We start from the raw sequence: 13,333 nt of genomic DNA on the forward strand, positions 1-13,333 counted from the left end.
CGAGCACGTACGACTATAATTGGAACACATGCCTATTGATTGCTTTGTACTTGGACACCGTTTTATTATTATCTGCAAATGCCCTGCTATGATTGTTACATGAGTTTCTCTCATCCATGCAACGCCCGTTATCCGTCCCCGTGCCTACAGTATTTTAATCCTGCTGTTTACTATAATCACTACTGCTTGTCTGTTACTCACTGCTTTGTTATTTCACTATCGCCATCTGCTATAAACTCACATTATCGATAAACTCTTGCGAGCAAGTCTGTTTCCAGGTGCAGCTAAATTGACAACTCCGCTATTAAGGCTTTCAAGTAATCTTTGTCTCCCCTTGTGTCGAATCAATAAATTGGGTTATACTACCCGCGAAGACTGCTGCGATCCCCTATACTTGTGGGTCATCAAGACTGTTTTCTGGCGCCGTTGCCAGGGAGCATAGCTTTATTTGGAAGTTCACTTGGATTGATATTGTTCGCTGCAAATTCTCCATCATGGGTAAACCTCGCGATTCTAAAGTCACCATATTACCATCCACTACAAGAAAAGGTACAACTCTGAGTACCTCTGCTACTCTTGATTCACCATCTGTGATAAGTCAACTTGTTTCACCGCCACAAGCTTCACTTGCTGGTACTACTGCTGAATCTGAAAATTCTCATAATATTGATAATGTTTCTGCTGTGCTTGATGATAGTGGTTCATTGGGATCCTTTCTAGATGCTACAATTGCTAGGTCTAGGCAAATTGAAAATGCTGAAACTCCTAATGAAAATGCCACTACACCTGTTAATTCACCTGAACTTGATTATTCTAGTGATGATCCTGATGAGGATTATGTGGAGCTTAATGATGATTTTATTAATAGATGTAATGCTACTGCTGATGCAAGTAAAATTAAAAAGTTTCTCACACAATATACTGTTAGACATAAGTTATCTCCTGATCCTAAATTTGCCACATCTCCTATATGCATTAAGGATAAAGATTATGATTTTTCTCTTGATCTATCTCATATAGCTATTGTAGAGAAAGCACCCTTCTGTGGTACTGAAAAAGAAAGTGCTGTATAGCACATGATTGAACTTTCTTCTATGAGTAGCTTGTTTTCTGATGATACAAGATGCGTACTTACTTTGTCATTAAAAATTTTCCTTTCTCATTAAAGGATGATGCTAAAACTTGGTATAATAATTTGCCTCCTGGTTCTATTAAAAGTCCAGCTGATTTGCGTGATGTTTTCTTTCGGAAATACTTTCCTGCTAGTGCTCAACATATTGCTCTACAGAAAATTTACAGGTTTGACCAGGGAGATGAAGAGAAATTGCCTGAGGCATGGGCAAGATTTTGTTCTCTTATCACAGCTCGACCTGGACATGATTTAGAAAAGAATGATTTACTTGATATATTTTATAGTGGACTAACCATTGAATCTAGAGCATATTTGGATAGTTGTGCTGGTTGTGTTTTCAGGAAAAGAACTCTGCATTTAAGTCAAGAATTATTGGCTAGAATAAGCCGGAATCATGATGATTGGAATACACCTGGACCAACTCCAACGCCAATATTGAAGAAGAGGGGTTTAATTGAATTGAATGATGAAGATATGAGGGAAGCTAAGAAGTCTCTCAATGAGAAAGGTATTAAATCCGAAGATGTGAAGAATCTACCTCCCATAGAGGATATATGTGAGATAATTCCCCCTTCACCCATGATTGAGGTAAACTCCCTTCAACGCTTTACTAGGGAAGATATTCCGTATTCAAAACCTCCTGCGCAATGCTTAGATGAGTTTGATAATTATATTGTTAAGTAAGAAAATTTTAATATGAGAGTAGAGAATCATCTAATGGAAAATTCTCAAGCTATTAGCAATTTGCATGATATTGTGGAGAGAACCTCCAATGATGTTAAGATGCTTGTTAAACATTTTCAAATGATTCAAACTCAAATTGATCAACTCACTAAAGTGCAAAATGACTTGCTAAATAATAATTCTAAAGAGAAACATGCTTATGAAGTAACAACTAGAGGTGGTGTCTCTACCCAGGATCCTCTATATCCTGAAGGGCATCCCAAAAGAATTGAACAAGATTCTCAACGCATTGAACCTAGTGCTCCTTCTAAGAAGAAAAAGAAGAAGAAACATAAAAATGTTGTAGAATCCTCTGAACCTGTTAATGATCCTAATAGTATTTCTATTTCCGATGCTGAAACTGAAAGTGGTAATGAACATGATAATGGTAATGATAATGATAAGAATGATGCTTCTGATAAAGAAGAAGTTGAAGATGAACTTGAAAAGCATGCTAAAAATAAAAAGTATACTAAAGAAGATTTTATTGCTAAGAAACATGGTAATGAAAGAGAACCTTGGGTGCAAAAGCAAATGCCTTTTCCTGCTAAGAAACTAAAATCAAAGGAAGAAGAACATTATAATAAATTTTGCGATTGGATGAAACCTTTATTCTTGCAAATCCCTTTGACTGATGCTATTAAATTGCCTCCTTATTCAAAGTATATGAAAGATATTGTTACTAACAAAAGAAAAATCCCCAATGAGGAAATTTCCACTATGCTTGCTAATTACTCTTTCAATGGCAAAGTGCCGAAGAAGCTGGGCGACCCAGGTATACCTACTATTCCTTGTTCTATTAAGAATAATTATGTTAAAACTGCTTTATGTGATTTGGGAGCCGGTGTTAGTGTTATGCCTTTTTCTCTTTATAAGAGACTTTATTTAGATAAGTTGATACCTACTGATATATCTTTGCAAATGGCTGATAAATCTACTGCTATTCCTGTTGGTATATGTGAGGATGTTCCTGTTCAAGTTACTAATAACTGCTTGATATTAACTGATTTTGTTGTGTTGGAAATGCCTGAAGATGATAATATGTCTATTATTCTTGGGAGACCTTTTCTTAACACTGCAGGGGCTGTTATTGATTGCAATAAAGGAAAGGTTACTTTCAATGTTGATGATAAGGAGCATACCGTTTATTTCCCCAAGAGGATTGATAAAGTATGTGGAGTCAATACTATTTCTAATGTAAGAACTATCAAAGTTGGAACTATCGATTGTCCTATATATGAGCATAAAGAAGGATATCAAAATCTTATGATTGGATCCATATCAATACAATTCAAGGTAGCATGATTGATTTGAGGTTTATTTCTTCATATGCTATGTAAAATTTATTTGGTGGCAAGATTGATCAACCTTGTTAACAAATACCTTTTATATGCATAGAGGAGGTAAACAACATCTCTTTCTCCCTCCACTTGCCTTATTTGCTGTAGCACTTTTGATTTGCAAAGTTTCTTAGTTAATTAGAGACTTCAAAAAATTTCCTGGCCAGTAATAATAAATTTAATACCCAGAAATGTGCATTTTTCAAAGTTTTCAAAAATTCACAAAAATTATACCGTTGGTCCTATTTTTCGAAAATGCACCTGGGAGCACCTGGAGATGACCTGTGGGGCACCCCAGGGTGGCACCCCACAGGCCGGCGCGGCCTGGAAGGGGGGCGCGCCACCCTGGCGTGTGGGCCCCCCTTTGCCCCACTTTAGCATCTCTTTCTCCCAGACTCTTCTCTCTCCCGAAAAAATCAACATCAGCTTCCTCTCACTCGCGTTTTTGCTCAAGAGCTCAGGATTTTTCGATCTCTTTGCTCAGCCCAGATTTCTGTCTGAAATTTGGCACATTTGCTCTCCGGTATGTGACTCCTCCGATTATCCAAGTAGAATTTTGTTTGGTTGAGTATATCTTGAATATTTTGCTGCTGTAGGTAACATGTTTAGAGAGCTTGCATGCTTGTTCTAAGTTGTATAAACTAGTTTTGATGCATGATTAGTACTCTAGCAAGTTCATATAGTAGTTCCCCTTGATTATATGTCACCAAATCAAATTTTATATTGTATGTTGAAAAATTTCAGAAAATGGAGTGGAATAGATATCAACTAAACCAACAAGAATTGGAGGTGCAACAAGTCATGAGAGTGAACCGTGAAGAGGGAGTATAACCCTCTTACTACCCGTGCGCAGATTTCATGAGAAGCGCAGGAATATTGGAAGATGTTCAGAATCTAATTTCTCGTGCAGGGTTGAATGATTTTGTTGATGGAGAACCATGCCAATATGGAAAATTGACTATGTCTGTTGTGCAGGATTTTAAGTTCAATTGGTCGCGATCTAACCCCACGGTTCAGTATAAGATTTATAATAAAACTATCAACTTGCCATTCAATGATTTTTGTACAACAATTAGAGTACCGCAATGGGGATCGTGCGAGAAGATAAGGGGATCGCCGCGTGAGCTCTTAAGCCTCTTCGAGATGATTTGTTATGGAAGGAGTTTCTCAGAGTATGGTGGTAAAATTACTAGCATTCAACTCCCAGCTATCCGCTACTTTGCTTATTTCATTACTAAATGCGTTCTTGCTAGAAAGAGTGGTGGTAAACTATCTATCCAGGATTTAGCTTTTCTAGCTGCTGCACTGCAAGGTAGTAAAACTTATAATTTGGGGGCATTGATAGCTTATAGACTTGCTACTAACCGTGAGAAAGGTGGAATTTGTGGAGGTCTCATCGCCTCTCGTTTACTAGCTTTGCATAATGTAGAACCTCATCATCTTGATATTCAACTTTCCATAGAAAAACTTGACATAGTCTCTATGATTAAACATGAATTTGTTTCTGATTCATCTAATTTGGGTAACCTGTTCTACAAGATGACATTTTATAAGAAAGTTTGGAGAATAACTAAGAAAACTGAAAAACTAGTAAGATTGCCTGCGCCTGTTCTATTTAACCTTGATTCCAGGGAGGATTGGTCAGTCACAGAAGGTGCACTGAATGCACATATAGAGGGAGGAGGCCATCATGCAAGAGACAACACGGAGGAGGCCGAGGAACACCTCGACTCATCACCCGATGCAGCAAGTTCCTCGCATCATCATGCTGGGCATGTGGAGCCTCCACGCTTTTCTTCTGCACAGGAACCTTACTATGATTACGCCATGCATTATCCACCGGCGAGGAACAGCGACCCTCGTTGGGGTTGAACTCCACTTAGGCCAAAAGCCTAAGCTTGGGGGGAGGTATACCGGCATCACTCATTCTTTGCATATTATGGTTGCTGGATACTTGTATATACTTGTTTAGTTTGTTTGAGTGGTTTTCTAATGAGAGGGAGATGATATTTGGGGAAGTGCTGCCTGAAAACAGATTCTGGACTGTTACCAAAAAAATTCCCAAAAATAGCCAGAACAGTATTTTGCGAAGCCAATTTTTGTGCATGTTCCCCAGGTTGTTATCTAACTTTCATTAGTTGAACACTTTTCGATTTGAGCAGTGGAAGAATTTCTTAAAAATCGAGTACTGTACTGCTGTCAAGTTTGACGAATTTCTGCTCCTTTGTGTTTATGTGAGTCTTCTAGTTTGCTATTTCTTGTTTTTGCTTTGTTTCTTTCCCAAAACACAAAAAGACCAAAAATATTTCTGTTGTTTCTCTTCATCATTTGTTTGTTTTGGTTTCTTGCATTTGTTTCGCTTTATTTGCTATCGTTGGTTTGCTACAAGAAAACCCAAAAAGATTTTGCTTTGTTTGCTTGTTTCCTTTTCTTCTTGTTTCTAATTTGAAAACACCAAAAATATTTGTTATTCTTCTTTGGTTTGTAAAGTTCATCTTGAGTTCAATGGTCTTCGGTGGCTGGAGCGTGGTTTTCATTTCATATTATCCAAGCTACACAAGTGAAAGGCAATAATGACGATCTACGACAATTGGATTGTGGTGAGAGGCTGGTATGAACTCTATTTGTTTTCATTTTTGTACATATACTCATCCATGTGAGCATGCTTAGTTGGTTCATGTGAGGTATATGTCATTTGAGAAAGTCTAGTAGTTCATGATCTCTCATGTTTAGCCCCAATTTATTAATATGAGTAGCATGTCATGGATGTTTGCTTGCATTGTTTTATTCATAAGTAGGTATGGCATTGTGGTATCCTCCTCTGAATAATTCATTTATATCGACTTGGCACATGCTCACGCATGCATATGACTGAACAAAAGTCAATTAAGCCTTGATGATTTATATTGCTTCAGAGTTCTTGTATCATCTTTATGCCTCCGTTAATTTATTTTGCCGCAAGCATGATTATGATAGTTACTGCTCTCTTGATTTGTCGCTCCCCAATCTATTGCTAGCCTTCACTAGTACTGAGCGGGAACGCTGCTCGTGCTTCCAAACACCTGAAAACCAAGTTGTTCCAAAGTGTCCACCATAAATACCTATGCATGGCATTTCAAACCATTCCAAGTAAATTCTCATGCGCTACCTTTAAAACCTTCAAAATGCTTCTCAATTTGTATTAATGTTTCATAGCTCATGAGGAAGTATGTGGTGTTTAACTTTCAACCTTGTCATTTACTCTTGACGGACTTTCATTATGGACTAGTGGCACATCCGCTTATCCGATAATTTTGCAAAAAGAGCTGGCAATGGGATTCCCAGTCCCGAATTAATTAACCTAAATAGACACTCCTCCATGGTATGTGATTGTTGGACGGCACCCGAAGGATTCGGTTAGCCATGGCTTGTGTAAGCAAAGGTTGGGGGGAGTGTCATCATAATAAAACTAAAATAAAAAGGCACTCCTTCATGGTATGAGATTGTTGGCAGGCATCCGAGGATTCGGTTAGCCATGGTTTGTGAAAGAAAGGTTGGAAGGAGTGCCGCATAAACATAAAAAATAATTCATGGGAGCCGCTCTTGGGAGTCCGGTTGGCGAGGTAGTTGGTGTACCCATTACCATTCGTTGACAACAACAAACACCTCTCAAAATAATTTTACTCCTGTTTTAAAAATGAAAAGCTCTAGCGCATGTTAATCCCTGCTTCCCTCTGCGAAGGGTCAATCTTTTACTTTTATGTTGTGTCTCCATTCTTTCTTTGAGCACTATCTTGAGAGCACAACTGTCATTCTTAGTATAATATGCTTGTCCCAAAATATGATTGATTGCGGTATAACTTTGATGCTTTTATCTTTGACAATCACTATTTCTAGTATTTCTATGAACTTCAGAGGTGCCTGAGCATTTATGTTTTGCTAATCAAATATGGGCAAGCGAGATACCACTTTATCATACTCTCTTATGAACATTGCAATCCTGCTTATAGACATGATTCATGATGCTTATTATTAATTGTTGGTACCTCTCCATGATTGACATAGCTGTTAGATGATCTTATTTGTATGCATCTCATTATGAACTGCCTAAGTGTTAGCCATAGCATGAGAATATATGCATCATATGAGCAAATGTGTTCGTGAAAGTTCTTTTATCGCTCAGTTGTTAACTGAATTGCTTGAGGACAAGCAATAAGCTAAGCTTGGGGGGAGTTGATACGTCCAAAACGTATCTACTTTCCCGAACACTTTTGCTATTGTTTTGCCTCTAATTTGTGTATTTTGGATGCAACTAACACGGACTAACGCTGTTTTTAGCAGAACTGTTCTGGTGTCTCGTTTTTGTGCAGAAATCCAACTTTCAGGAAAATCCTCGGAATTTATGCAGAAGGTCCTATTTTCCCAGAATATTGGCGGAGCCAGAAGGGCAAGCCAGGTGGGGGCCCGAGGGCCCCACACCATAGGCCGGCGCGGTCCAGGAGGGGCCCGCGCGGCCCTATGGTGTGGCGGCCTCGGTCAGCCCCCGACGCCCTCCTTCGGACTATTTATTGCCTTCGACCTAAAAACGCACGAAGAAAAGTCGAAGTCGCCAGAAAGCCTCCAGAACGCCGCCACATCGCGAAACTCCATCTCGGGAGCCAGAAGTCTCCGTTCTGGCACTCCGCCGGGACGGGGAATTGGAGGAGATCATCGCCATCATCACCACCGACGCCTCTCCATCAATCAGCCATGTTTCCCCCATCCATGTGTGAGTAATTCCCCCGCTGTAGGCCGAAGGGGATGGTAGGGATTGGATGAGATTGGTCATGTAATAGCATAAGATTGTTAGGGCATAGTGCCAAGTGTCCGTAATTGGTACTTTGATGATATTGTTGCAACTTGCTATGCTTAATGCTTGTCACTAGGGCCCTAGTGCCATGATCTCAGATCTGAACATGTTATTATTTCATCATGATATTCATTGTTTATGGTCTTACCTGCAAGTTGTATACACATGTCGCTGTCCGGAACCAATGGCCCCGAAGTGACAAGAATCGGGACAACCGGAGGGGATGGTAGTGATGTGAGGATCACATGTGTTCACGGAGTGTTAATGCTTTGCTCCGGTACTCTATTAAAAGGAGTACCTTAATATCCAGTAGATTCCCTTGAGGCCCGGCTGCCACCGGCTGGTAGGACAAAAGATGTTGTGCAAGTTTCTCATTGCGAGCACGTACGACTATAATTGGAACACATGCCTATTGATTGCTTTGTACTTGGACACCGTTTTATTATTATCTGCAAATGCCCTGCTATGATTGTTACATGAGTTTCTCTCATCCATGCAACGCCCATTATCCGTCCCCGTGCCTACAGTATTTTAATCCTGCTGTTTACTATAATCACTACTGCTGTCTCTGTTACTCTGCTGCTGTTATTTCACTACTGCTACTGCTATAAAACTGTTACTACTGATAAACTCTTGCGAGCAAGTCTGTTTCCAGGTGCAGCTGAATTGACAACTCCGCTGTTAAGGCTTTCAAGTAATCTTTGTCTCCCCTTGTGTCGAATCAATAAATTGGGTTATACTATCCGCGAAGACTGCTGCGATCCCCTATACTTGTGGGTCATCACTTGCAAGCATGTGACTGGTTCACAAGAGATGATATGCCACGGTACGAGTAAAGAGTACTTGTCGGAGACGAGGTTGAACAAGATATGGATATACCGATGATCGAACCTCGGACAAGTAAAATATCGCGTGACAAAGGGAATCAGTATCGTATGTAAACGGTTCAATCGATCACTAAGTTATCGTTGAATATGTGGGAACCATTACGGATCTCCAGATCCCGCTATTGGTTATTGGTCGGAGAGGAGTCTCGACCATGTCTACATAGTTCACGAACCGTAGGGTGACACACTTAAGGTTTGATGTCGTTTTAAGTAGATATGGAATATGGAATGGAGTTCGAATATTGTTCGGAGTCTCAGATGGGATCCAGGACATCACGAGGAGGTCCGGAATGGTCCGGAGAATAAGATTCATATAGGAAGTCACTTTCCAAGTTTGGAAATGATCCGGTGCATTTATGGAAGGCGCTAGAATAATGTAGAACTTCCCGGAAGAAATCACCATGGAAGGTGGAGTCCCGGTTGGACTCCACCAACCCTAACCAGCTGATGTCTACGGGTGCTTCTATTCTTGTAGACAGTGTTGGGCCTCCAAGAGCAGAGGTTTGTAGAACAGCAGCAAGTTTTCCTTAAGTGGATCACCCAAGGTTTATCGAACTCAGGGAGGAAGAGGTCAAAGATATCCCTCTCAAGCAACCCTGCAACCACAAAGCAAGAAGTCTCTTGTGTCCCCAACACACCTAATAGGTGCACTAGTTCGGCGAAGAGATAGTGAAATACAGGTGGTATGAATAAGTATGAACAGTATTAACGGCGCCAGAAAAGTGCTTTGCTGCCCAGGACTGGCGTGTGGATGATGGTGGTAATATTGCAGACAGTACAGATGCAGTAGAATAGTAAACAAGCAGCGATAGCAGTATTTAGGAACAAGGCCTAGGGATCATACTTTCACTAGTGGACACTCTCAACATTGATCACATAACAGAATAAATAAATAGATGCTAGACTCTACACTCTCTTGTTGGATGATGAACACCACTAACTGTGTAGGATTACAAGAACCCTCAATGCCGGAGTTAACAAGCTCCACAATATTTGATGTTCATATTTAAATAACCTTAGAGTGCATGACATATCAACATAACCAAACCAAGTACTAACATAGCATGCACACTGTCACCATCACACTATGAAGGAGGCATAGATCACATCAATACTATCATAGCAATAGTTAACTTCATAATCTACAATAGATCACAATCATAGTCTACGCCAAGTACTACACGATGCACACACTGTCACCTTTACACCGTGCAGGAGGAATAAACTACTTTAATAACATCACTAGAGTAGCACACAGATAAATTGTGATACAAAACACATTGCAATCATAAAGAGATATAAATAAGCACTTCACTATACCATTCATAACAGTGAATAAGTATTCTGTGAAATATAGCCTAAGAGACCCACACGGTGCACACACTGTCACCTTTACACACGTGGGACAAGGAGTCTCCGGAGATCACATAAGTAAAATTCACTTGACTAGCATAATGACATCTAGATTACAAGCATCATCATATGAATCTCAATCATGTAAGGCAGCTCATGAGATTATTGTATTGAAGTACATAGGAGAGAGATTAACCACATAGCTAGCGGTACAGCCCTTAGCCTTGATGGAGAACTACTCCCTTGATACGTCTCCGACGTATCGATAATTTCTTATGTTCCATGCCACATTATTGATGATATCTACATGTTTTATGCATACTTTATGTCATATTTATGTGTTTTCCGGAACTAACCTATTGACGAGATGCCGAAGGGCCGATTCTTTGTTTTCTGCTGTTTTTGGTTTCAGAAATCCTAGTAAGGAAATATTCTCGGAATCGGACGAAATCAACGCCCAGCATCTTAGGATCACGCGAAGCTTCCAGAACACCCGAGAGAGGCCAGAGGGGGGCCATAGGCCCACCAGACACTACCCTGGCGCGGCCAAGGGGGGCCCGCGCCCCCCCTGTTGTGTCGTCGCCTCGTTGACCTTCTTACGCCGCCCCTTCGCCTATTTAAGCCTCCTCGACCTAAATCTTCGGGATGAAAAAGCCACGGTATGAGAAACCTTCCAGAGCCGCTGCCATCGCGAAGCCAAGATCTGGGGGACAGGAGTCTCTGTTCCGACACGCCACCGGGACGGGGAAGTGCCCCCGGAAGGCTTCTCCATCGACACCACCACCATCTTCATCACCGCTTCTGTCTCCCATGAGGAGGGAGTAGTTCTCCATCGAGGCTCGGCGCTGTACCGGTAGCTATGTGGTTCATCTCTTCCCTATGTACTTCAATACAATAATCTCATGAGCTGCCTTACATGATTGAGATTCATATGATGATGCTTGTAATCTAGATGTCATTATGCTAGTCAAGTGGATTTTACTTATGTGATCTCTGGAGACTCCTTGTCCCACGTGTGTAAAGGTGACAGTGTGTGCACCGTGTGGGTCTCTTAGGCTATATTTCACAGAATACTTATTCACTGTTATGAAGAGCATAGTGAAGTGCTTATTTATATCTCTTTATGATTGCAATGTGTTTTGTATCACAATTTATCTGTGTGCTACTCTAGTGATGTTATTAAAGTAGTTTATTCCTCCTGCACGGTGTAATGGTGACAGTGTGTGCATCGTGTAGTACTTGGCGTAGGCTATGATTGTGATCTCTTGTAGATTATGAAGTTAACTATTGCTATGATAGTATTGATGTGATCTATGCCTCCTTTCGTAGCGTGAAGGTGACAGTGTGCATGCTATGTTAGTACTTGGTTTGGTTATGTTGATATGTCATGCACTCTAAGGTTATTTAAATATGAACATCGAATATTGTGGAGCTTGTTAACTCCGGCATTGAGGGTTAGTGTAATCCTACACAGTTAGTGGTGTTCATCATCCAACAAGAGGGTGTAGAGTCTAGCATCTATTTATTTATTCTGTTATGTGATCAATGTTGAGAGTGTCCACTAGTGAAAGTATGATCCCTAGGCCTTGTTCCTAAATACTGCTATCGCTGCTTGTTTACTGTTCTACTGCATCTGTACTGCCTGCAATATTACCACCATCAACCACACGCCAGCAAGCACTTTTCTGGCGCCGTTACTACTGCTCATATTTATTCATACCACCTGTATTTCACTATCTCTTCGCCGAACTAGTGCACCTATTAGGTGTGTTGGGGACACAAGAGACTTCTTGCTTTGTGGTTGCAGGGTTGCATGAGAGGGATATCTTTGACCTCTTCCTCCCTCAGTTCGATAAACCTTGGGTGATCCACTCAAGGGAAACTTGCTGCTGTTCTACAACCCTCTGCTCTTGGAGGCCCAACACTGTCTACAAGAATAGAAGCTCCCGTAGACATCAAGCACTTTTCTGGCGCCGTTGCCGGGGAGGAAAGGTAAAAGGCACTCATACTCCGGTTCCAGGTAACTAAGTACTTTTCTGGCGCCATTGTGTGTGTGCTCGAAGCTATTTCCTTTAGATCCTGCAATTGCATCTTTTTGTTTCTTGTTTACACTAGTTAGGCATAATGGAAAACAACAAAAATATGAGAGAACTTTATGAACTTTATCTTGAATTAGGACATGATGTGTTTGAAGAGAGAATTAAAAAACCCATGGAACTTTATATGCATGCTAATGGGAATGTTATTAATATGAATGCTTTGAACACTATTGTTGCTAATGCTATGGAAAATTCTAAGCTTGGGGAGGTCGGTTTTGATGAAAATGATCTCTTTAGCCCTCCGGGTATTGAGGAGAAAGTTTATGTTGATTATGATATGCCTCCTATTTATGATGATTATAATAATAGTAGCCTTTTGGTACCACCTGTTATGGAGGATAAATTTGATTATGAATACAATATGCCTCCTATATTTGATGATGAGAATAATAATAATAGCTACTTTGTTGAATTTGCTCCCACTACAACTAATAAAATTGACTATGCTTATGTTGGGAGTAGTAATAATTTTATGCATGAGACTCATGATAAGAATGCTTTATGTGATAGTTATATTGTTCAGTTTGCTCATGATGCTACTGAAAGTTATTATGAGAGAGGAAAATATGGTTGTAGAAATTTTTATGTTACTAAAACACCTCTCTATGTGCTAATTTTTTTGAAGCTATACTTGTTTTATCTTCCTATGCTTGTTACTTTGCTCTTCATGAACTTGTTTATTTACAAGATTCCTTTTCATAGGAAGCATGTTAGGCTTAAATGTGTTTTGAATTTGCTTCCTGATGCTCTCTTTTGCTTCAAATACTATTTCTTGCGAGTGCATCATTAAAACTGCTGAGCCCATCTTAATGGCTATAAAGATAGAACTTCTTGGGAGATAACCCATGTGTTTATTTTGCTACAGTAACTTTGTTTTATATTTGAGTCTTGGAAGTTGTTACTACTGTAGCAACCTCTCCTTATCTTAGTTTTGTTGCATTGTTGTGCCAAGTAAAGTCTTTGATAGTAGG

This window comes from Lolium perenne, chromosome 7 (assembly GCF_019359855.2).
Source record: "Lolium perenne isolate Kyuss_39 chromosome 7, Kyuss_2.0, whole genome shotgun sequence".
NCBI classification, from domain to species: domain Eukaryota; kingdom Viridiplantae; phylum Streptophyta; class Magnoliopsida; order Poales; family Poaceae; genus Lolium; species Lolium perenne.